The sequence below is a fragment of the Eumetopias jubatus genome, unplaced genomic scaffold, assembly GCF_037043125.1.
Source record: "Eumetopias jubatus isolate StellerSeaLion01/CBP00866 unplaced genomic scaffold, mEumJub1_p1.0 scaffold_2, whole genome shotgun sequence".
In the NCBI taxonomy this organism is placed as follows: domain Eukaryota; kingdom Metazoa; phylum Chordata; class Mammalia; order Carnivora; family Otariidae; genus Eumetopias; species Eumetopias jubatus.
Genome location: NW_028274808.1, coordinates 27,403,900 through 27,427,078, shown reverse-complemented (window position 1 = coordinate 27,427,078; position 23,179 = coordinate 27,403,900). Strand labels below are relative to the sequence as shown.

The 23,179-nt window shown below is 45.5% G+C and overlaps 1 long non-coding RNA gene across 5 annotated transcripts in view; it reads right to left on the bottom strand.

Moving 5' to 3' along the window:
- Window positions 1-23,179, bottom strand: part of LOC114196773 (uncharacterized) — a 42,106-nt gene that overhangs the window by 16,070 nt on the left and 2,857 nt on the right. For 2 of the 5 annotated variants that reach the window (XR_003606784.2, XR_003606783.2), the window contains exon 2: window positions 4,399-4,504. The exons of 2 other annotated variants lie outside the window; for them this stretch is intronic. This is a non-coding gene — a long non-coding RNA (uncharacterized LOC114196773). Of the gene's footprint in view, window positions 1-4,398; window positions 4,505-8,502; window positions 8,685-23,179 lie in introns of all 5 variants that reach the window. One more of the 5 variants, XR_003606782.1, reaches the window with a different exon arrangement.

The window sequence follows — 23,179 nt, the reverse complement described above, 5'->3', positions numbered from 1 at the left end:
TAAACTCTCTGAAGGCCCTGTGGAGTGAACAAAAGCAAAGAGATTCTAGAGAGGGGAGCTAACATTTGGAAGAAGGGAATGGCACAGGATGGCAGGGTGAGCACCACCACCCCCCTTTTTATTTCTTAGATGGAGGGAAGGTGACTAGGCTGCAAAGCTAAAACTCCCAACAGAAAATCTGTAGTCTTTCTTCCCTAAAGAACCAGAGAGCAGGGTTCAGGGCAACCAGAGCCGCTGGAAAGTGAAGTTTGTAATACTAGAAAGATGAAGGCCAGTGACAGGGAAGCGTAAATGATGTATATAAACTCTGACCAAATATCTAGGTGACTCTAAGTTACACATGCACAGGGAAAACTGCAAACAGCCCAGCGAAAGGTATGATAACTAAAAGATTTGAACTACCATGCCAAATCAGAGTTTTCAGTTTGAGCTCAAACAAGGTATTTGCTTGGAAAAAGACAACACTTCTCCAGATTATCTACAACATAATATTCACCATGTCCAGGATATAATCCAAAATTATTCAGTGTATGAAGAAATAAAAAAAAGTGCCTCAAGAGAAAAAGTAATCAGCAGAAACTGACTTTGACAGGACCCAGGTGGCAGATGAGGATTTGAAAGCATCTATTATAACTATGTTCAATCAGGTAAAGGAAAATATATTCATAATATATGAAAATGTAGGAAATCTCAGCAGAGATGTGGAAACTATAAAAAAATAAAATGGAAATTCTAAAATGGAATAGTATTATCTGAAATAAAATATTCACTAGGTAGACCAGTAAGACTAAGGTGGTGATAGCAAAGGAAAGCATCAGTAAGCAAGACACTAGATGGATAGGAATCATCCAATCTGAAGACCAGAAGAAGCAGTTTGAACTCCAGAATCCCTCCCTGATTCAACTCAGCCAGATGACGTCCCCCCCGCCCATCCCATCCCCAGCAGAAGACTAAAGGTTTATTCTCCAGAGAGGACAAAACAAAAGGTCTCTGGGTTGGAGGCATAGTTGAAGGTGGTGGCACTATACGGAAGACAGAACGATAAAGTAAAAATTTACATACTGGGTATGGAGATGGCTCCCCAAACACCTCCCAGCCCCCAACACCCCATCCCACGCCAGCTCTCTTTTTCAAAATCTTAGCAGCTGGGCTTCAGGCTTATACTCTCTAAACAGGATATTAGAATGTTCTATGTTAGGGAATCTTACCAACCAGGGAGAAAAGACCCAAAGATGCTGACAGATAGCCAAGGTTCTATTCTCCAGCAAAGCTTCTTAGACGATTCCTATCTAGAAGAATATATGCCTGGAGGGTTGTGCTCTAGGAGCAGGGCGAAGAAAGAAAGCTGGGACTTCCTTCATTCAGTATGCAAACTTGTATAAAATACCCCCGTTTTCCAGCCCCACCCTCTCCTATACCAAATATCCCTACCGACATGGTGAGCTGGATGTCTGAAGAATGAGGTCCAGAGGAGGCTTACTTCTACCTACATTCTCTTTTATAATTTTGAACCTTTAACATAAGCATATATTATTTGCTCAAAAAAACAAAACAAAACATTAATTTTCCATGCTCAGTAAAGGGACTGAAAGATAATTGTGAGGAAATATCCCCAAAAGTGCAACAACAACAAAAGACAGAAGAAAAATAGAACAGAGGTAAGAAACTTAGAGAATCAAGTCAAGAAGTCTGACATCAACTAATAGCTGTTCTAAAAAAAAGAATGAAGACAATGGAAGAGAGGAAATTGCCAAAGAAATAATAGAAAACTTTCCAGAACTCAATGAGTCTCCAGATTGAAAGTAACCACAAAGCGCTCAGCACAATGAATGAATAAATAATGAAAAAGGTATGCCAGGCATAAAAGGGAAGCTACTAAAAGCATTTAGAGAGAACAGAAACAGTCCCATACAGAATAGATGAAATCAGAAAGGCATCAGAATGCTCGACGGTGACACTGGAAGCTAGAAGACATCGAGCCAACACTAGCTTCAAAACTCTGAGGGAAATTCTTTTCAGCCTTGAACTCTATCACCAGCCAAATGGTGGATCAAGTGTGAGGGTAGAGGAAAGACATTTTCAAATATGCAGGGAGTCAAGAATTTTACCTCCAATGCGCCTTTTCTTAAGAAGCTTCTGGAGAATGTGCTTCTGAGAAATAAGGGAGTGAAGTGAGAGGAAGATGTAGAGCACGGGAAAGGTGTGAGGAAAACCCTAGCCGCACCTGGGCAGCAGGTCTGGCGTAGAACCAAGTCCAGGCTGGAGGTGGAGGATCAAGGGTTCAGGGAGGGCTGCCTTTGGAGCTGATTGATTATCAGATGTCTGACCATTTGAAAGTGAAACAGGAGGTGTTTGACAGACCTGAATGTCGAGTGTGTGTGTGTGTGTGTGTGTGTGTGTGTGCGCGCGTGCGCGCGCGCAACTGTGTGAGTGTGTGTGTGTTCAGGTGAGGTGAGGTGGGGGTTAAAGAAATTTAAGGAAATGAAGAAACAAGGCAGTTAATTATCTCCAACATTAACAAAAATTCCTAAAACAAAAGGTAACTATAGCACCCCACTTGGTTCAAAGTTGAACAATATACACACAACAATAACAACGTAAACACCAAATATGATTTAACCATTAAGTCTTCAGTGGAGTTAGAGATATAGAAGAGTGGCATATACGGAAGTAAACCTGATGGCTACAACAGAAATTAATAATATCTAAAATTGAGAAATCAAGAAATAGCAGTGTATGCGTATTATATGGCACCAAGGAGGTAAATGCTAAAATAACCAGCTAAAATAGACTGGAAGTGACTGCCTCCAGACAGCAAGATCACGGACTAGTTGTAGAGATGGGGAAAGCTGTTTTTCATTATTACCCTTTAAATAAAATACAGTTGGATTTTTAACCAGGTTATGTATAACTTTGATAAGGTTGAATAATAATTAAAAATAAATAAGTACAATAAAATAAAGACAGAATTGTCACCCATCCGGAATATTCTAGAGAATGCTTCTGGGAGGGGTGACAATGGTAGCTAAGACTTGTCATGTTCACCGTGTATCTATGCAGTTGACTACGAGTTGCCCCTTGAAGGGAGATATTATGTCAGACTCCTGAAACTTCTTCTAATTGTTCTCCCCCTTTCTTTTATTTTGTGCTCTATTTAGGCTCCATGATTAGAGTGCACATAACATTTATTAAAATAAATTTCAAATTTTAAAGATATTCCAAAAACATTATTTAATTTTATAATAATTGTAAAAAGTAAACATTTTGAAGGCTACAAGTTGTATAAATTATGCGGATAACCCATTGTGTATGATTTATAAAAATATAAAGAAGAGATCACTCTCCTCCCCAGAGTTTCAAGTTTGGCAGATCTCTAGAGCAGGGCAGAGCTCTTTGAAATCTACTGATCCAAAGACCCTGGGTTTGTAGACCTTCTGTCCTATTGGGGCTGTTTAAGTTGGAAGCCATTTAAATCTCGAAACATCACCATCAGAGAAAAATCACAATTTCATATCAACATCCTCCCCGGGTCTAGAAACATCATTCCCCCCCTTGTCCCTCGTGCAGGCAGCAGCCCAATCATACTAATCATTCTGCGGTAAAAGTAGGTACTCTCATCACTGTCCCAGTTAGCACGGTCCCTGAGCTACCTGGGGAGGAAACAGGGGCAAAGCCAGCTGGTCATGGTACCCCAATAGATGAGTTTGAAATTAGAAGGACAGCACCCTCAAGCTGGCATATGCTGGATGGGTTTGTCAGAAGCAATGATATTTTTTCAGTTCTCTTCATCTCCTAGGTCCACTGCATTCTCAGGAAGAGCCCCAAACTCTAGAAGTCTCATTATGGTGGTTGGTTTCTTTTCACTGTCCTTCATGTCACAGGTACCCATAAGAAAAATGCCTTAATGCTCGTGTAGTGAACACTGTGCTCACACACAGACCCATTCACCATTTACAGTAAACACGCAGGCTAGTCTTATCAGCCTTCTTTTAAAGATAAGACAGATTCAGAGAGGTTAAGTAACTTGCTATTCGAATCCCAAATTGCACGGTGGGATCCCAGTAAGTGCCATTCGAATCCAGTTACATTAACAGATTTCTCCATTATCCACCTGTTCTTGGTTTCTCTTGTCTGTGAGAATAAAGCTACCATATACTTAGATGATTCAGACCCATGGAATATTTTGCAAAGGTCAGATGTCCCCTTCTCACGAGTCGGTGTAAGGGCCTTGACAAGAAATCACTACTTAAAGAATGGTTTGAGATGTACTCAGAACCTGAAAAATGTCTTGTCTTTCATTAAAATCACATGTGCTAAAGGTCAGTCTAACATTATAAGCGTTGTCTTGGCAGTTTTGGAGAAGAGGGAAAACGGTGGCGTTTAAATCATTTAAATTACCTCTTAAGTTTCTCTTAGTTGCAACATAATTCCTTAGTAAGTTGAAGGCGCCTATAGCTTTTCAGCGTTTGGGCATCTCTTCAATGTTCTGCAACCTTCCCTTCCTCTGAAAGAAACAGTACATAGTTAACTTCCAGAGCGCTCCGGGAACATTCTAGAGATCTATGCATCTTCCGGGGGGAAATGGTTTCTTCTATAAAATATTGTTTTAAACATTTAAAGCCAGCTTTGTTAATCTTCCATTTCTTAAGAATTGGGACATCACAGTGACATTATGAGAGCAGTTGTCTATAATTTGCACAGCTAAATTTGGTTTCCGGATTGTCAAATATGCAAACGCATTGTTTGGAATAATAGTTAATAATAGTTTCCAAGCAAGTCGGAAATAGAGCCATTCTCACTGAAAAGCAGGAGCCCAAACGCAACTGTCTCTCCAGCAAGATAATGAGTTAATGAGGAGGACCTCTTTCGAACCAATAAACAACACTCATTCAGGGTTATCTGGGCACCCACTACCTTGACCATGAAGTCGCTAACCGATCCCTATGTGATCACCAAGAATAGACCCATGACCGCCTCTTTAGCAAGGGCATGCGCTAAACAGCTGGCCCCTGTATCTGGGGCTGCAGGGAAGGATGACTACACTAAGAATAAGGCCCTGGTTTATCAAGCTTCTGCTGTGAACCAGGGCAAGCTGTTGGAGTATGAAAGGGAATGAATTTAAAACTCTGAGCTTCTAGGGCACCTGGAATAGCTCCTTTGATGCGCTGCCCAGAAAAGCCTTCCCAGATTCCCCCAGCACAGGCTTTGCCCTGGATAGCATCCATCTGTCTCTCCAGACCCATCCTCTGTCCTTCTGTACCCCCGGAGCTTGATCTTTGAGCCCAGTACCCACATAGCTCCTGCGACCCCTGGTTTGGGCCATTAGGAAGAACAAGGAGTGAGCAGACGACACAGGGTGAGTGAGGATGGGGGATTTGTTCCCCAACCTGGAGCTCGGGACACTTCCTTCAACCACCGCTCCTGCCCATCCCCAGCACCGTCTCTGCACTCCCGCCCCTCCCACTTGGGGATGATCATGGCTTCCTGCCTTTGCTGTTCCTGGTGCTTCACTGTTCCCTGATGCTGCTTCTCTTGGAACCTGCTCCACCTCTGCTGACGGGCCCTCCGTGGAACTCGTCAATCCCCTGCTTTGAGCGTCACGGCTTCCCTATGGGACTCTGGTGCTGTGGGCCTTGTTCCCTTCATTCGCAGCTAATTGAGGTTGGCTCTGTAACACGAAGATTTCAGATTTTGAAGAATACAGAAGTTGACAGATGTCGGTACGAGGCAGGATGCCTGACACTTCATCCTCGCTCAGCTACCAGCTCTTTATCAACTCTCTCTGTAAGCTCGAGCAACTCGCCGAAACGTCACTGTCCAGCTCTGAAAGCTCTGGGTATTCAGATCCCCAACTACACACTGATGCTCCAATTCCCCTCCCTCCTCCAGTCAGGCCTTTCTAGAACTCCACTGTCCTGCCAGGCTCCACACACGATCTCCCACTCACTGCCTCGCTTCTGCGAACACATGATTCTGTCTTGGCCCGGAGATGTTACTTTTCAACTGCCAGAGTGCAGAGCACAGTTCTCAGGCTATGGTAACTTCTCAGTTCTTGTTAACGGAAAAACTCGGGAATAACTCAATGCATGTCAATTGACATCAATGGCAAATTATAATCACCCATATATTTGGACCCGTTTGCCTCCGTGTTCTGTTATAGACTGTTGTATTTTTTAAGGCATTTGGAAGTTTTAAAAATGTAACATATAGCACATCCTACTATGTATGTGTGCGTGCGCGCGCGCGCGCGTGTGTGTGTGTGTGTGTGTGTTTGTGTGTGTCTACGGCTATCTAAATATAATTTGTCTGGGGGTGGAGAGCAGAGGGTAGACCCATGATATGAAAAGGATGGGCTCTAAAATAGTAGAGACCTGAGTTTCAATTCCAGCTCGTGACACTTGCTGTGTCACCTTGGACAAGTTGCTTAGACTCTTAGATCCTATTTCCCCTTCTGGCAATGGGGTGGTGACCCCATCTCTGCTGTAGGTTATTTGTGAGGGCTACATGATTTATTTTATGTAAAGGGCTTGGCACACAGAAGGTGCTTGCTAAGTGTTCATTTCCTTCCTTCCAGAATTATGGCTCGTAAACAAAGAAAACCCTGGAGTTCCTTGGAAGTTCTGTTGGTTTTTGTTTTCCCAAGAGTCCTTGATTCTTTGAGTCAGATTGCTCAGGATCAGAAGCTGGGACACCAGAAGCTTTACAGCAAGACAAAATAAGCTTTGTACAGCAAATACCTTCCAATTAATCTTAATCAAAGTCCCTTGAGGTCAAATGTTTAAGCATTGGAAATTGAGGTGATTAATAAGACTTCATAATAGAAAAGCCTTAAATTTTGTTACCTGCCTCCTGGCTCTTTAGAAACTAGAGATGGCTTGAGAAGTATAGTAAAAGTGTAAATCAGCTTATTAGATGTCTTTAGCCCAACTCTTCAATCTGTTCTATCTCAGTAGCTAATAAGAAAATACAGAGGCAAAAGGGAACTTCCAAGTAGGATGTGTATGCTCACTGTCTTGGTCTTGGTCACGGGGATTGTTCCAAGTATTTACATATAAATGCAATTTATTACCATCTGCAAATTATACCTCAATAAAGGTGCTTTTAAAAGTCACCCAGGAGGGGCCCCTGGGTGGCTCAGTCGGTTGAGTGGCTGACTCTTGATTTCAGCTCAGGTCATGATCTCAGGGTCCTGGGGACTGGGCCTTGCATCCAGCCCTGCGCTCAGCAGGGAGTCTGCATGGGATTCTCTCTCTGCCCCTCCCCCCTACACCCCCTCCCTGCTCACATGCATGCTTGCGCTTTCTCTCTCTCTCAAATAAATAAATAAATCTTTAAAAAATAAAAAATAAAAGTCACCCAAGAAAAGTAAGTTTTAAGAAAAGAAAAATTTTCATTGGCCTATGCACTTGAATGTTTTGTACATTTTACTGTATGTAAGTTCAACCTCAATAAAGTACTACGTGTGTGAAAAATATAAGATGTCAAATAGTGAGTATAGTACTTTATCTTCAGTGTGAGAAATAGAAGGGGTATAAGATCTGCATAAGAGTCCTGGAAAAATAACTAAGAATCTGATGACAATTATCCAGACTTAGGGCCCAAGGAGAGCAAGGACACAGGAAGGAGTGAGGTTTTTTAACCCATACATTTTTAAATCCTCTTGCTCTCGGAACTCTGTAAAATCAAAAAATAGAGTCTTTAAATGAAAATGAGTAACCAGGTGATTGAGGTGGGGAGGGTTGAAGCTGGGAGGAGAAAAGGCTAGACGGGTGTTTTCTAAAATCAGAAACAACTTAAAAGTACAAACAAGAAAAAACCAAATTGGAAGATCTGTGAGGTTCAGTGACAAAACCGTCCACCATCTTAGGTCACTGAGCAGACATGAGCTATTTGCCACGTGACTAATCTCCTGCCCAGGAGTATAAAGATTGCTATCCTCAAAACAGATTTGCCAGAATATTTAAAATTAAACAAACCTTAGCACCCCCAGCTCCCCACATTCTACTGAGAGGGGTCTCCACTGTACCAACACGTCTCTTTTGTCATCTGGGTGGTATCCCCTAAGCAGAACTTCAATGGGCCATTATGCTAAATGCCACCCTCTGCAGGGAGGGTGAGGATGGAGATGATCACAGGAATGAAGAGGGTAGAAAATCCACTTCTTTCCACCTTGGGGAGGGGGAGCAGAGACAGAGCAGGGAGATGGCAGAGAACCCACCCCCTCACCCCACTCTGCTCCTGTGGAAGTCTGCTTTAATGCCCTCTGGGGGGAGGCTGCCACAGAGGGCGTGGGCTGAGGAAATCAGGGTGAGGAGACGTGCCTCCTTGCCCTGCTCACCATCACCTCTGAGGAGCTGTTTAACATTCTGGATCCTTAGTTCTCCTGCCTGTAAAAGAAAAGGACTTGCCCAAGTCCTTTGTGGCTTGCAAATGTTCTGATTTCAGGGTGACGTGGGGGGTTTCCTGCCTGGGCTGACGCTGGGTTAGCCAGAGGTAACTCACTGAGCATGTGGCCGGCAGGCCTGTGCTGTCAGTGCCCGGCTGGATTGGCAAAAAGGAATGGGCAGCCCCAGAAGGGTATGGAATGCAGCTCTGCAGGACGCGGGCCCAGCCCCTTCCATTCTCCAGGCAGGGAGTCATCTGGGTCCCTTCGATCCCTCCTCTTCTGCCGGTCACTCACTCTCCTGCTCATTGAAAAAGACCAATTAGACTTCTTGTTTATCAGCACTTGAGTTACAAGGTCTTAAGGAAGGCCTTAGACTTCCTGAAACTTGACCCCTCGGCATCCTTACCGACGATATCCCAGCCACGCACGCCCATGGCCCTCCCCTTCTGCAGGTGCATTCCTGCACCACTGGGCGCCGGGTTCACCCCCACAGGCTTGCCCTCATCTGTGCCATCAACAAGCTGTTTTCCAACATCCACAGTGTGAATCAGATAACTCCCTGCCTCCAGGGGGACACAATAAGAGGAATTACCCTCTATTCTGCTTTGGCCTTCAAAGCAGGACACCAGAAGGACAGGGGACCAGAGAGTGAGGGGACATGTCTGATGCTGAGTTTTACACAATAGAGTTTGAACTCAGGCCATTTAACCTCCCCTGTCGATGCTAACATCCAGTGCTTATGACCACTATTGTTTCATTTAGATTCCAAAATATTTTCATATTGCAATGCAAGCCTCTACCCAAGATTGATCTCTTCTCTCCACTGTTACCCCTCCCCAAGTCTTGTTTTTACATTGATTTCATCCCAGCAGCTTTATTTCAAGTGAATCCAAGCAAATTTCCTTTTTTTTCCTTAATTCATTCCTAGGGAAAACTGGTCTTCAAGGACATTAAAAGACCCATTGCCCCTTGTAAGCATAGAGAATACACTTTCTCCTTTTTGCCTCAGCGGCCTCCAACCCAAGTCCATTCCTCCTGCGTGCTCTGGCACATGCTCTGGTACTCCTCCGCCCATAGTGTATAGGTAGAGGAATGACAGGGTCACAGGATGCCTGGGATCCTGCCTGGCTTGCCGATGAATCACTACTTCCATGGCATTTCATAGAACTATCAATGGATCAGCCCTTATCGATCTATTTATGTATTTCTGCAAGCAAGCCACTTCAAAACCTAGTGGATTTAAAACAGCAATCACTTCTTTATCTCACAAGGGTCTAATCTGGACAGCGCTTAAAAGGGAAGACTCACGTCTACCTCACACAGTAGCAACTGGGGTGGCCCAATGAGGGACTGAAGGATCACTTCCTAGATGTCATTTCCTCATGCCTGGAAAGTTATTGCTAAGAGTAGAATGGGAGGCCAGGGCTGGGGGCTTCAGCTCCTCTCTACACGGACTTCTACCTAAGCCACTCAGCATACTGTCAGCGTGGTGGGTGGGTTCCAGGGGCATCCCAAGACAACATGGTGCTTCTATGACCTAGCCTCAGAAGTCACACTGTGTCATTTCTACCCTACTCTATTGATACAGTCATAAAGGCCAACTTAGGTTGAAGGAAAAGAGACATAGACCCAACCACTGAATGGGAAGAGTGTCAATGTCAACTCTAAGAGCACGGGGGGATGAAAGATTGCCCTTTATGCTGCAATATTTGCATACTTATTCTAATATAAAAAATTCTGTTTTCCTCCAAAATGTTCAAGTAGTATTCACACTGCTGGGAGAGGTACCGTGTCATCCTGTGATTCGACATACACCCCAGCACAATACCATATCCCTACAGATGTTTAACAAGAATGGCCCGCCCCACCGTAACTGGGGAGCACCTCATCTGACACATAGCTGGCATGCTGTAAAGGGTAGTTACAACTTTCATCATTATTTAATAATAATAATGCTAACTGGCTGGGCAATACCAAATGAGGGGAGATGGCAAAATAATTCTCCCTGATAGGTCCTCATAACTTACAATCCAACTAACCCAGACAGTGTTTTTTGAAAAGAGAGAGCTATTTAAAGCCATCTGGCTTTTCTACCCTCAGAGAGGCATTGCCCGACTGGGAAAACCCTGGAAACCCTTAGAAGCTTTACACTTGCAAGGTGTGATGGACTTCAGGCTCTGAGATGTCTACTATTAACAGCTGACCATGCTAACCAATACAGAGCCTAACGCTGCTTTCCCAAGCTTCGCTTTCTCTAGAGACTTGCTCTTTCCACAGAAAATCAACCCAGCTTTTAAGTGTTTGCTAGTACTGTGCTACTCAAAATGGGGTTCACAGACCAGCAACATTTGCCCTCAACAGAAATGCCAAATATATGGGCCTCACCCCAGATGTACAGAATGAGAATCTGTGTTTTTAAAACTCTCCTGGGGGTGCTTGGGTGGCTCAGTTAAGCATATGCCTCCGGCTCAGGTCATGATCTTGGGGTCCTGAAATCGAGCCCCCCATGGCGGGCTCCCTGCTCAGCGAGGAGTCTGCTTCTCCCTCTGCCTCTGCCCCTCCCCCCATTTGTGAGTATCCTCTGTCTCTCTCTCTCTCTCTCAAAGTAAATAAATAAAAAATAAAAATAAAAAATGAAAGCTCTCTTGGTGATTCTCTTGTGCACACTCGAGTCTTCCAGCTGCCCTGCAGTGTGACCCCTCAGGCAAGCCTGCCTGCCATGTGGACCCCGGCCAACTAAATAACCTCCCCCACTGCCAGTCGGTTCCCACATCAGCCATTCCCTTCAAAGAGCGCCACCAGACCTCACTAACGTCCTCACCTTAGCACAACCACTGTTTCCATCACAACTTCTTTTGCCTCAGCCCAACAGGGTGCAGGTGTCTCTGGTTCATTGCCATAGAAGGAGCCAGATTTATTGCCTGTCATAAAAGTTATTCCTATGTGCTGCGTTTCCTCACTAGTTGATTGGCTTGAATTTAGAGGAGAAAACTCTTCTGTCCTCTAGAATGAATGTGCCAAAGTTTGATCTCATGACCTCAGAGATTTGAAACAGTGCCACGATCAGTGTTCTTTTGACTGATGTATTGGGTTATTTCATTATCTCAACAATCTTACCAGTTTTTCTTAAAACACTTCTGTTTTCTTACTAAGTTTGGATCCAAGACAAGATCTGAAGCATTCTTGGTTTTAATCAATTCTTTTTGTCTGTGGTCGGGAGTTTTGTTTGCTTTACCAAGGGAATCAGACTCTCGTTGGATTTCTTACTCCTTATCCAGCACGAAAGCCCATATATTAGAAATCCAAAACAAAACTAATAATGGGCCTCACATTGGACCCACATGACAAGTGTAGTATTGGGTTGCTGGCCTAGGGAATACCCAGATGTCTTGTGCTCTTTAGGTTGCTCATTACCTTGGGAAATTAGCACAAAGATCATTTCTCAGCCTCCAAAGTTCAGAAACTTGGTTTTGTTGGCACAGAGATGGTGGCTCCTTCTCTCTAGCAGAGACAGATCACGAGATGAATCAAAGTAGAAAGGCAATTTATTAGCTTACACTGAGAAATTACCCTCTCTGGAAATGGAAAACCCTGGTCCACATGTAATCAGTGCCTTATTTTCCTATAGCCCAGCTACATGGAAAGTGAAACCATTCTCTAAGTCAGGTTTATAAATTTTACAATAAGAAATCACGACACAGGAATTAGAATACTTAAAGTATGTACGCCCAAGAGACATACTTTCCCAGAAGGGAGTCTCCATGGAAGCTACGTCATAATCTAAGGGTTGCTGTTATGGGTCCCCCAAAGAGATGTGTTGAAGTCTTAACCTCCATTAATTGTAAATGTGGTGTGTCTGAGACATAGGGTCTTTGCAGGTCTAAGTTAATATGAGGTCATTAGGGTGACCCCTAGTCCACTCTGACTAGCGTCCTTATAAGAAGAGACAAAGAGACATACAGACATCACAGTCCTGTGAGGACAGAGGTAGAGATTGAAGAGATGCATCTAGAAGCCAAGGAACACCAAAGATTCCTGGAAAACACCAAAAACTAGAAGAGGCAAGGGAAGTTTCTCCCTTACAGACTTGAGAGGGAGCGGGGCCCTGCAGACATCTTGATTTCAGACTTCTGGCCACAAGACCTGTGAGAGAATAAATTTCTGTTGTTTGAAACTACCCAGTTTGTGATACTTTGTTACAATAGCCCTAGGAAGCTAAAACTGTTGCTCTTCCAGCAGGCACTCTGAGTGAAGGGAACAAAAACAACCCCACATGTGATGGTATCATGCCAGGAGAGCCAGCTCACCTTTCTTAGAAGTTCAGAGAAGGCCTTTCAAATGGGACTGGAATATCTGAAGTCCATCAGCCAAGGCCCACTCTTACGTGGACAGTACTTATGGGATTAAATAGTACTTGTGGGGTCACATTTCATGTTTAATAGAAATCCCACACACGGAGGCACACGTCCTCATTTCCAAACAACAAAAGGGCCGAGTCAGGTGTCGGGTGTAGGGCGATCTTCCAGAAGACTCAAAGACGCTCAGGAATAACCATTTCATGGTATTCCTGCCCACCACCTTTTTTTCCTGGAAATACGGTCCATATTCTGACAGGGCTTTGTCGCTGACAGATGTCCTAGAAAAATCTTGCTGGGCCTCACTGCCACAGCTTTTATTCGCTGCCTTCTGAGGCTTCCTTGGGGGGTGGGGGTGGGGGGGGTCAACAGACTGTTGGCCGAAGGAGTGGACGCCTTAAACTAAACATGTTGACAATTTTGTTCTAATGATTTAAGTGTTGGTTTGAATTTGGGGTTTGAATAGAAGGTGAAATAACAGGCACCTTTGGATATCCAGCTTCCCCTAGGTGGCCATAAACCCTGGAGGCCCCTCCACCCCGCCCCCTCCCCCCACCCCACCCCCAGTGATGCAAGATCACTGCCACCATCTTCCACCAGGTAGCTCTCTTCTCCTGTCTGGGCCAGAGGATGATGGAGGCGGCAAATAAAGGCCCTGCAGGCCTTCCTCTGTAAAGTGCGGGCACGGGGGGAGAGTGATTCCTCATGAAGCTCAATCAAAAGTGAAAGACTCCCAGACTGATCGGCCACCAGGTCTATGACCCCGGGACTGCCCGCAGTCATCACAACACATGCCGTTAAATCTGCGTGACTGCAAGTCCAGCTTTAGAACAGAGAGCTTCTCCCCTCTCTGTTGTCCCTGGACTCCCATCCAGCACCCCCCCCCAGAAAAAACCCTTCCAAACCTCCCAGGGAAAATGACAAATCTCCTCACATTGAGAAAAATGTATTTTGTAGATACTCAAGCCCTCTTCCACTTTGGGGAGATTTTCCTACCGTTACTCAGAACACCGAAGAGCCCCATCTATATATTTATATTTGGATGTCTCACCTATATCCAGCAGTACCACCTACCCCCATAAATACCCACTTTTCTCACAATGCGTGATGGCGAGAGCACCCCAGAAAGAGAGCTTGCCCTGAAAACGATGTTTTACTTCTGCCTTGAGAGCCACAAGGAGAACATTTCTGGTACTTTGGAATATCCATTCCGTGACTCTCCTACCATCCAGGGATCAGAAAGCCTAAGCTCTCACTCCCAGCCTCCTGACACTGATAGACATTTTCAGGTTTCCTTTGAAAAACATGTATTTTGTTTTGGGGTTCCTGGGTGGCTCAGTCATTAAGCGTCTGCTTAAATGCCGAAGCTCACGTCATGATCCCAGCGTCCTGGGATCGAGCCCCGCAGCGGGCTCCCTGCTCCGCGGGAAGCCTGCTTCTCCCTCTCCCTCTCCCCCTGCTTGTGTTCCCTCTCTTGCTGTGTTTCTCTCTCTGTCAAATAAATAAATAAAATAAAAAAACAAAAAACATGTATTTTGTTTTATCAGACAGACAGAAAGCTGAAACGCCCAGCTTCCTGGATCAATTTGGGAGAGAAGACAATCTTAATGACACATGATGAACACAGCAACCTCTGCCTCTGGGTTTCATCTGTGCTCTGGACCCTGGCCTTTCTTGACCCAGAAAGGTTTTTTTTCCTTCAGATAATTTACTACCTTTAATCTGGACACACAGTCAGACGTTGAAGATCTGGCAGCCCTTCTATCTTTTAAGGTCACTCTTACCATCTCTGCTCTGATCATAAGTCAGTCTTACACTTAAGATCCCAGTAACCTTATTTCCCCACGTGGTTGCGGAAATTCCCCATGTGGATGGGAAAGTTGAAATTTCCCAAGAACTGACTCCACATGCTGCTCGGTGCTCTCAAGTGTGAGGACCACATAGCAGAAACGAGGAAAGGGCTATTTTAAAAGCTGTGTGTCTTACGTTGCTTTCCCTGGGTGTTCATGCTGTGGTGGTTTGTAAAATTGTCCTCACTCTTAGGGGGTGCAAGCTGAAGTGTTTAGGGATAAAGTATCATGATGTGTACAACTTACTTTTAAATGAACCAGCCAAACACACACACACACACACACACACACACACACACACACACACACACACAGCTTTATGTATGCAGATAAAGCAAACACGGCAAATGCTAGCAATGGTTCAGTCTAGGTAAAGGGTATGTGAGTATTCTTTGTACTATTCTATCAATTTTGTAAATGTCTAAAAAAGTTTTTTAACATTAAGGGAAAAAGAAGCTGTCGTGCTTTCTGTATTCTAGAAGACTGATAGGGAGATACTCCCTTTTCCCCAGCAAGGCTGGTTCTTGGAAAACCCAGTGGCATCATCCAGATCAAACTGCTTCAGATGGAGATGTTACATAAAAATCCATCTTCATTTTGGACAAGGGGGTCTCTGTAGAGATTATTTATGGCATTTTACTCCCTCTGCCTGGGGCCAGGAGACAGGGAAAAGCAAGAGACAGAGGGTCTGTGAGCCAGCACGTGAGCTGATCTGGCCAGTCAAGGGGCAGGCAGGAGTGAACACGCTAGACAACGGTCAGTAGTGAATGTGGGGCAGCCGGAAGGTAGGACCCAGAGAGCCAGGGCTGCCAGAACAAAATACCACAGGACCCGGTGGTGGAAACCACAGATCTGGAGGCTGGAAGTCCAAGATCAAGATGCCAGCAGGGTTGGCTCTCCCTTTGCTAAGCAGATGGCACGCCTTCTCCCCGTGTGCTCATGGGGCCTTTCCCTGTATGTGCCTAGGCTCATGCGCAGAGACAGCGAACTCTCTGGTGTCTTCTTAAGAAAACACTAATCCCGGGGCGCCTGGGTGGCTCAGTTGGTTAAGCATCCTATTCTCGATATCAGCTCAGGTCTTGATCTCAGGGACATGAGTTCAAGCACACTGGGCATGGAGCCTACTTTTAAAAAAAAAAAAAAAAAGGAAAAGAGAAAAGAAAGAAGTGGAAAGAAAATCACGTTAAATTGGAAATAATTAAAAAAAAAAGACACTAATCCTATTGGATCAGAGTCCCGCCCTTATGACCACATTTAACCTTATTTCCTTAGAAGCTGCATCTCCGAATCGGCCACCCTGGGGGTTAAGGCTTTAAGATACGAATTTTGAGGGGTACATAAACATTCAGTCCATAAACACCTCATATTGATTTTGCTTCCGTTTTCTGCATTATTATTCCATTCGATTACCTTCAACCCTGAAATGTCATGAAACCCAAGAGCTTCGTGTTAGCCATTCTTGGAGAATGGGAGGGAGGGTCCAGGATCTCTCCTTCCCTGAGAAGTGGACTGGAGGGAGCTCCTGCAGCATAGGTAGGCAGCCGCCACACGGCCAGAGCTGGCCAGGGAGAAGCCCTGAGCAGTGGGCTTCTGGAACAAGCCAGTGGGTGAGTGGCATCTCTCAGCTGTCCCAGAGGGAGCCTCAAAGATACAGGGAAGGGGCTGGATTTGCTGCCCTACATAGGAGTGAGGCTAAGACTGTTTCAGTGGGCAGAGAAAACTTGGAAATACACAGGTCATAGAACAGCAGGGACAGATGTTTGCTTTCCATCTCCCCCAGTCACTCCGACAACGGGAGAAGGTGTTATTGGGAAGGTCTGTATTGTGCCAAGCATTCGGTTGGTGTGTGAAAGCAAGCCAGGGGCAGAGATGTTGGCCTTGGCAACATGCCCTCGGAAGGGGGCACCTAATCTGCACCACAGCGGAGAAAAATCTAGAGCAACCAGGGGCCGATCCGGGATGCAGTGAATGAGACCCCGAGGTTGCAGGGGGAGCCAGAAAAGGGGGTGGAAGAGGGCAGAAAGCTCAGCACTGCTTGATGAGACCTCATCCGCACCAACACCCTTAACTTCAACTTCAACGAGGCTTGGGACATGCTTGGCCCAGAGAGTTCCTGATGGGAACCAAGAGCAAGTTTGATCTCAGTAGCCCATGGCCTGGGCTGAAGAGAGGCAGAACACTGAGCTAGAGCAGGGGCCCGCAGAGTCCTCCTGACATCCGACATCCCACGACAAGCACAGACTTACTTTCAGGTTTGATCAGAAATGGTTGGTAGGCACTTGAGGTTTCTTAGCACAGGTAACAACATCATCAAAAGGCATTTCCTTCCACTTTTACTAGTGGTTTCTCCACGACATACACTCCTGCGTCCTGCGTTTCGTGCCAATAATTTAACTGCTTTCTTTGCAGTAGCTCAGTTCTCCGGTGGTGTAATTTGGGGTTTGACTAACTCTTCAATCTATGGATTTATGACAGGAAGAAGAGAGAGTAGAACCGGTGAAGGGATCAAAGACAAGCTCACCCACATTCTCCAGGCAAAAGCGAAAAGGCCAGCGGAGGACCTCCTCTCCCCCCTGACGACCCCCCTCGGCCCCCAGTGTCAAGGCCGGGACCTTCCCCAAACATCCTCTCTGCTGCTTGCTGGGCCAGTGCCCTGTGTTCGCAATGTTAAGAGCCACGGTCCTGTGATTCACCGCTGTCCCCAGGGAGCTGGAGCTGAACCTTTGGACAATGCCGCTGATTAGCTTAAAGCTCATGTTTAAAGAGAGAGAAAGACCGGGCTTTCCGAGCTAATGAACTCCAAGTGGGTCCACCACTGATGCCTGCCCTCCAGGGTTAATGGCTTAAAGGTAATTGGGGTTTCTAGCTACAGGGAAAGCCGCCAAGAAGAGTCCCTCTTCCAAACCTAAGCCTGCGCCCCATTCTTTTCAGACATGACTTCCTCCAGCACTTCCTCTAGCTTGGGGGAGAAGGATGCAAATGTGTCCAACCTCTGAAAAAAAAACTTGTGGTATGCACAGTGAGTGTTTCAGGCAAAAAAAAAGCAGAGACCAGGGGCCGTTTCCGCCCACGCGCCTCAGCTGGGCCTCCAGAGAACACCATGTGGTTTGTTGGGACCCTCCCAGCGTCTCTTCCAGATGCTGTTGGGGGAAAAAAAAAAACAAACCTGGGCAGCATATGTCACAGTCCAGATCCCAGCCGCGGAAGGACAGGCAGGCGACACTGACCAGAACCCGCGGGGACCAGGAGCAGGTGCCGGGCCCTGGGACCTCTCCTCTCCTGGAATCTCCGAGCCCCTCCTGGCAGCGAGGGCGCAGGGATACCTACGGAGCCGCCAGGCTACGGTGCGTGGGTGGGCAGCCGAGAAATGACTGGGCTTGTTACGGCCACAAACATACCGGTGACTTTATTATGGGCAAAACCGCCCACCTTGCCCAAGGTCTCTAGTGAAAAAGGAAGCCATTCACGGCGGCTTTTTGAGCACGGGGGTATTTATACAGATGAAACTAGAGACCCGGAGGTCAGAACACACCATATTCTGATCTTGCCAATCATTGCTTATTTCAGGATACTGAAATGGTCCTTTTTTAATTACTTAAATGTATTAAGAAAGAATTGGCTGGTCCCACTGTAGGGAATTTGACTTCAGTCCATCTTGTTAGGACAGACTTCCTTGGACTTTCCTTGCCCGGCTGGCTGACCCACCCCCCCACCCCCCCATCACCACCCCAGCGTACCCTAAATGGGGGCTTGCCCAGGTGCAGCCATCCTATGGGAGAGACCATGGACCTAGAGGCAGCTCAGGAGGGCCTTCCAGACAAGAATGTGCTTCAGTATATGGTCTAGGGACCACCCTCCTCAGCATCCCCAGAGAGGAGTAGGAATGCAGATTCCAGCCTGACTAAATTGTACTCTCTGGGAGTGGCATCTCAAAACCTGTATCATAAACAGCCCCCCCCCCCCCCGCTCCGGTACACAGTTTTGAGTTTGAAAACTACATCTCTTTCATCACACTGGGAATTCACTAAAGCTTGTTGAGTGAATAAACACCAACTAATTCCTGCTAAGGTATTAACTCATCCCTCCCTCAAGGGGTGGCATTAAAAACCAAAACCAAAACCAAAAAAACTCGAGAATTCCAAAAACGAAAGTTAAGATGGCAGAACATTGGGTGGGTGGGAGACCTGTCAGACTGGCAGCCCTGTCCCTAGCCCCTCAAATTGCCACATAGACCCTCTACATGTTGGCCCAGGGATCCCATGGAGAGAGACACCAGTGGTTTTGAGTGCTAACCATTTGCTCATCAGCCACCACATACTCACCAGGTGCTTTACAAACATTAAATCAGTTTTCATATCAGTGTGTGAAGTACAATCTCCAGTTTCCAGACAGAGAAACTGGCCTCAGAAAGGTTAAGGAATTTCCCTCATCACGTGGCTATTAAGCATCAGGGTACACATTCAGATCCAGTCATCCAAGCCCAAAGGCTGTACCCATCAAAATCTATTCCATAAATTCCAAATGGCATCAAAGAATCATGAGCTACCAGGACAGGTAAGAATTTTGGCCGTATGTAGTCCAGCCTCCTCATACACTGGTGCAAGCCAATGCACTATAAACTGGAAGTCCCCTCATGGGCTTTGTCTGGCCCACTCAGTGTCTCTAAGAGACTTGAATTAACGTTGAATTAATCAAAGTTTAAAACTCTGGAGGTTTTACATGAAAACCCAAAATTTTCCTCTCTCGAAAAAGCAAAAATGTTACAACTCTGGGCCCCATTCCTGGTTCTGGTCAGGGTTCACTGTACTGGTTTTGGAATCCACAGACCTAGATTTGAGTCTTGGCTCTAGGCCTTATTGGCCTTGTAACCTTGAAATCAGTCACTTCACCCCTCCAAGCCTCCTTCCCTCAATTGGAAAGTAGACAAGGTCACAGTATCTGCCTCACAGGCTGTTATGAACAAGGGATGGGAGAATATATGCTCAGTGCCAAGCACTAGTGCTTGATAAATATTCGTTAATATAAGCTTAAGGCCGCAGGCTTTGGCAACACAGGGAGTACATGACGTCACCAAGACTCACACCCAGATTCCGGATTCCAATCCCCAATTTGCTTCCACTGCATCATCTTACTATCCACAGCCCCACTCCCACCACTCCCTGTGAACACCCAAGTCATCATTCAGGCAACGAGAAAACCCACATTTTCCAGATGTCTTAGCTTTGGCGAGACACATCATTTTGCCTCAAGAAACCAAGTGGTCACCATGTAAAGAACACTAAGATTGTAGTCTTAACTGGCTTACTGACCCCAAGCAAGTCCCTTTTCCTCACTGGGCCTCAGGTTCTTCATCTGTAGGATGGGAAATACTTGTGTTGTGAGCTGAATCGTGTTCCCCTCAAATTCGCATGTTGAAGGTCAGACCCCCGGGACTTCAGAATGTAAGTGTATTTGAAGGGAAAGTGTTTAAAGAGGTGACTGAGTAACAGTGAGGCCTTCAGGGTAGGGCCCTATTCCAGCATGACTAATGTCTTATAAGAGGAGAAAGAGACCCCAGGGGCACAGGCACGCAGAGTACAGCCGTCTGCAAACTGAAGAGAGAATCCTCGGAGGAAAACAACCCTGTCAGGACCTTGATCTTGGACTTCCAGCCTCCAGAACCGTAAGAAAAGAAGTTTTTGGTGTTTAAGCCATCCCGTCTGTAGTATCTTGTTATGGCCGCCCAAGCACACTAATATAATCTGTTTTACAGAAGAATCACTGAGAAGCCTGGTACATAGTAGGTATCTGACGAGGGTTAGCACTTGCCCTTTTGGCAGGCAGAGCTGAGGACACAGGATCTCCCTGACGGAGACTTGCCTTGCGTGTGGAGTCTGCCTTCTCTGCCGACACAGTCTGCCTGCCAGGCAGCCTGGAATGTGCACACAGTCTGGCCAGAACACCCTCCACCTTGGACAAGACCAGAAAGATAACGATGGATGTGTCAATTCTTGTTCAAGCCACCACCTTCCTGTTTGCCCTTGTCATGACAACAAACCCTTTTCTGCATTTCAACATCTTTCTTAGCAGGCCTCTGTCTCTAAATACCAGCTCAATCTTCATGACTTCTCTGGAGATGAGTTAATGACATCTAGGGGGCTACTCGGGCTCGTTGGTAAAATATCACTCAGAGTAGAGTGGCTTACTCATAGCATGTGGTCATAGATTTTCACTACCCCTAATATGCTGATTTTGCTAATTCTAGGCATCTGCCTTACCATGTCTGACTGCCCTGACCTATTATTCTTGGCCTTGCCTCCATGGGCTCTTGTAATTCATAAGTTCCTCACCTGATCTTTTGAAGTTTATCTGAACCTCCAGCCCATGAAGGGGAAAAAAAAGTCTCTTTATATTTTTTCTTGGCATCACTGTATATCCTTACCTGCATCTGTCATAAAGCAGATATTCATTCAGCTCCAAAATCTATACAATACCCTTCAAAGAGCAATAGACATTAACTTCTCTTCGTTCTGGGAATGGTCCCCAGTCATTTATTGTAGAGTAACCCCCATGACTCAATATTACCATTGTATGATGTCGTATTGTGCGATTTTGAACAATGAAAAGACATTTTTTTTTAACTAAAAATAAAGCCATGGATGTGTTCCATTATACAGAACTGCTCTGTCCACCAGCTATGGAGCAGTTGAACACAATAGATTTCAAAGACTTAGGGTAAATAGTAAGAATGTAAGGCATCTCATTAATTTTCGTATTAACTATACCTTGAAATTATAATATTTTAGATGTACTGGGTTAAATAAAATGTATTCAACCAATGTCGCTCATGTCTTTTTACTTTTTAAATGGGACTCCTAGATCATTTTAAATTCTATAGACAACTCACATTCTACTGCTATTGGAATGTGTTGGCAAAGAAGAAAAATGGAGGCACGAGCTAAGTGGCTGGCTCTAGGTTCCGTGGAGAGTCAGAACTAAAGCCAATGCCTGACAGCCTGGGGGGGCTCTCCCACTCGAGGCGGATAATCCCATGGAATGGCAAGGGAACCATTTGGCGTGGCTCTTTGAAAACATCCCCCCAACACCAAGATCTTCAGCCACCACTTTGTGGTGGAAGTCAGCCCGGAGGATGAACAGAAAACCATAATCCTCTGTGAGTCTTAAAGGGTAAACCGAATTTTCCATCCCTGATGTCTAGAGCAGTCATAAGGGTATTCTGCACTCCCACTACCACATCAGAACATATATGACTAAGAAAGATAGTGAAAAATTCACATGACAAATATTTTCATTCTGTCATCTCTTCTTTACCAGCCACAGTTGAAGTCACCCAACAAATCCCCAAATGATGTCACCTAAGGTACTGAAAGTATCATTATTTTGCATAGGGACTCACCTAGGTATGCATTGCATCCAAGTAAAAATATGAGGCAATGAACAGTAGGTCACCTCAACTGATGTTTGTCTCTGCTTTTTTTTTTTAATTTATTTATTTGAGAGAGAGCACGGGGCGGGGGGTGTACGGGAGTGGGGGAGAGGCAGAGGGAGAAGCAGACTCCTCACTGAGCAGGGAGCCTAATGCAGGGTTTGATCCCAGGACCCCAGGATCGTGACCTGAGCCAAAGGCAGACTCCTAGCTGGCTGAGCCACCCAGGTGCCCCTCGTCTCCGCTTTGAGGAGGGGAAGGCCACACATTAAGACAACCGGCATCCAGCAGGGTCAACTTCACTGTTTGGGCACCAAGCTCTCAGCAGAGAGGTCCTTCTCTCCCCCAGATCTTGCCTGTGCCCTTAAACCCTCAACCCAGTCAGAGCTCTTCAGGAAAGACCCCTGACTCACCCACCCACAGAGTCAGAAATACCTTCCTTATCTTGGGGTCACTGTGAGACAGGAAGGAACCTTGATATAAGAAAAAAAATAAACAGGTCTGAGAACAGCCTGAAGAGCTATCAGTTCAGAGGAAACTCATTAGGTTCTTTCCAGAGCTTATTTATTCTTACTTTACATATGAATATAACAAAGCAATTTATTAGTTTCACAAGAAACGAGGGGGAAGAAGAAAAAAAATACAAGGAAGTACTTCCAAATCGACTGTGAAAAGAGGTCAAAACTCGAGAAAGGGAAAGCTGATGAAAAATACTTGAAAGCTCAAAAGCACAGCAGCTTACAGCCGGTTGGCAATACCTCTGTGAGTCTCAACATGGTATTCATTAACACCAAAGTAAAAGAACTTCATGATAATCCAATTATCCAACAGAGGCATTCAAGGGTTATTATAATTTGTTCCCTGTTTTCTGCTTTCAAACGCTCAAAGATACGTGATATTCAGAAATATTTTGGTTAATTTTCCTTAGATGTTGACTCCTTGGCAAGGGCTGAGCTTCAGCTTTGGTTCATTCCCCCAGCAATCGCTGACAAAAGAGGCTTTGTAGGAGAAAGAGTCCTAATGATGTTCACGGAACATATGCCCCTGTCACCTCCGGGCAGAAGTCAGTTGACTCAACCCCGGAAAAGAGCCCCTGACAGCCCTCCCTGCCCCCAGAGCATGTCACCCACTCAGTGGCCACGTGGGCCAGCATCCTGGTACA